Source organism: Penaeus vannamei, chromosome 11 (genome assembly GCF_042767895.1).
Source record: "Penaeus vannamei isolate JL-2024 chromosome 11, ASM4276789v1, whole genome shotgun sequence".
NCBI classification, from domain to species: domain Eukaryota; kingdom Metazoa; phylum Arthropoda; class Malacostraca; order Decapoda; family Penaeidae; genus Penaeus; species Penaeus vannamei.
Genome location: NC_091559.1, coordinates 45,947,677 through 45,950,176, shown reverse-complemented (window position 1 = coordinate 45,950,176; position 2,500 = coordinate 45,947,677).

Genomic DNA, 2,500 nt, shown 5'->3' with positions numbered 1-2,500 from the left:
AGTTATGGAATCGTCGGACGCCAGTGACTTCATGCTTATTCGATATATTATTAGTTTTACCGTAACCTTGGAGACTTGAAACCGCGAGACACAAAGCTCAAATTCTTCGTTGTCGGGAGGCTGGGCGGCAATACAATGCACACCCGATACAGCATGCTTTATGGTGTGTGATTATGCATAGTACGTATCTTGCATTGAGGTCTGAGTAATTGCTAGAATTAAATGTAATTTGAATATACCTCAGTGGCATTGAAGAAGAGGGAAGGTAGTTTTTGGTTTGTTGTTTGAAGAAAGTTAATAGATTGTCTATTTCCAAGTTAGACGGTCTATGGTGTGCTATTCTCCTTAATAATTTAGCTGGAGTTAGCTGATTTACTGTATTTCATGCGATACAACAAGCTATGTCCATTAGAGAATACAGCATCATTTCAGCTCCTTGATGTCATCTTATTAACTAAACCATGTTAGTTGTAAAACCCTGTCATAGAGAGGATAGTTCAGCACGTCGCCCAAAAATATACAAGCAAAATAGGGTAGATCTTAGAGAGTACACATAACATGGGGTTACCAGGGGGACAAACTTCGTTTTTTACCCAATTTCAGTTAGTCTAAGTCGTGGCCCCTTTACAAACAAGTCATTAAGGTCACATCTTCCAGAGATTATGCTTTTAGGTAAGTATTTCTATCAAGAAAACTTAGCGACCGCATACTTATCCTCACATCAAATCAAGTCTCGTATCAGCTCTGAAGGAACCCTTTTAGAGACAGAAAATGTTGAAGATCATAAAGACAAAACCAAACTTTCAATCTCACACCTTATACCCTAACGTAGGAACCAGGAAATCGTCCTTCTATCCACCTACATTCACACCCACGCCAATACCTTCCTGATGTCCCGTAATACCCCTCTATAACACACTAATTACACGAATAAACAAACAAACAAACTCAGGGATTGGTTGGATACGAGTGCCCTAAAACGAGCTGGTTGAACACGATTCCTGAAGGTGAGACGGCTGACGAGGCTACGGTCGATAGCAGACGATCACATCTCGTCAGGAGCCAATAGCCAATTATCGTCAATTTGGCCTTATTAGAAACCGGTAATTGCTGTGGTTTTCTTGCATTTGTTCTGCTAATTAAGTGTTGATAAGGTTTCTCTGCGAGCCAAGGAAATCAGCGCCATTGCGGAGTGCAGAGCTTTCAAAAAGTGATATGAATGCTTATGTCACAGGCCTTCGAAGTTGATAAAAGATTAGTGAAATGTAAAATTATCGCCCATATACAGGCACAAATGCACAGATACACACACACACACACACACACACACACACACACACACACACACACACACACACACACACACACACACACACGCAAACACGCACACGCACACATACACACACAAACACGCACACACACAAACACATATGTAGACATTATATATATATATATATATATATATATATATATATATATATATTATATATATATATATATATATATATATATATATAGAGAGAGAGAGAGAGAGAGAGAGAGAGAGAGAGAGAGAGAGAGAGAGAGAAAGAAAGAGAGAGAGGTGCAGACAAATTTGTGTGTGTGTGCGTATGTGTCTGGTTGTGTGTGTGTGTGTGTGTGGTTTGATATTTAGGATAAAACATCCTAAATAGGCATGTATCAATTTGCAAACTTATCCTAACCAAAAATGCAAACGTGACACAAAGAATTTCCGTTGTCCTTGCAAAACACACACACACACACACACACACACACACACACACACACACACACACATACACACACACACACACACAATCATTCATGCACCATCTTCTTTGTGACTCGCCCCCATATGAGGGGATGGTCCTTTACCAGAAATAGATATATATAACTCCCATTTCTATCTTTCCTAACTTATCCTAAACAATATTAGTTAATTATTTCTATAAATTCATATCAAATATCATTTTCTTCCTTGAAAAACGAAAAAAAATGAAAATACTCTTTTCCTTTTTGAAAAAAAAATTAAAGTGAAACATGACAGCAATATAATTCAGGAAAATATAAGCATTAATATTCGAAAAATACACATTACCAAACAGGCTTTTCCTCTTTGGAAAAAAAAAACTAAAAAAAAATCTATTACACAAAAGGGCAGGAAAAAGTGACGTCACGATTAGAGAATGACGTCACGGTTAGAGAAACATAAAGATTAAAAATAAAACACAATAGCAATGCAATACAGAAAAAGTAAGCTTTTATATTCGAAGATACACATTATCAAACATTCTTTTCCTCTTTAAAAAAAATAAGAAAATCATTAACTAAGAGGACGGAAAAAACCCGACTCACAAGAGTGACGTCACGAATAGAGAATGACGTCACGAATATAGTGACGTCACGAAGGAAGTGAAGGAGAGGAGAAGGAGGTTTGAAGGATTCTTAATAAGGATTTGGCGGTGAAGGTCGAGCTATGTATAAGGAATTCGCCCTTGTC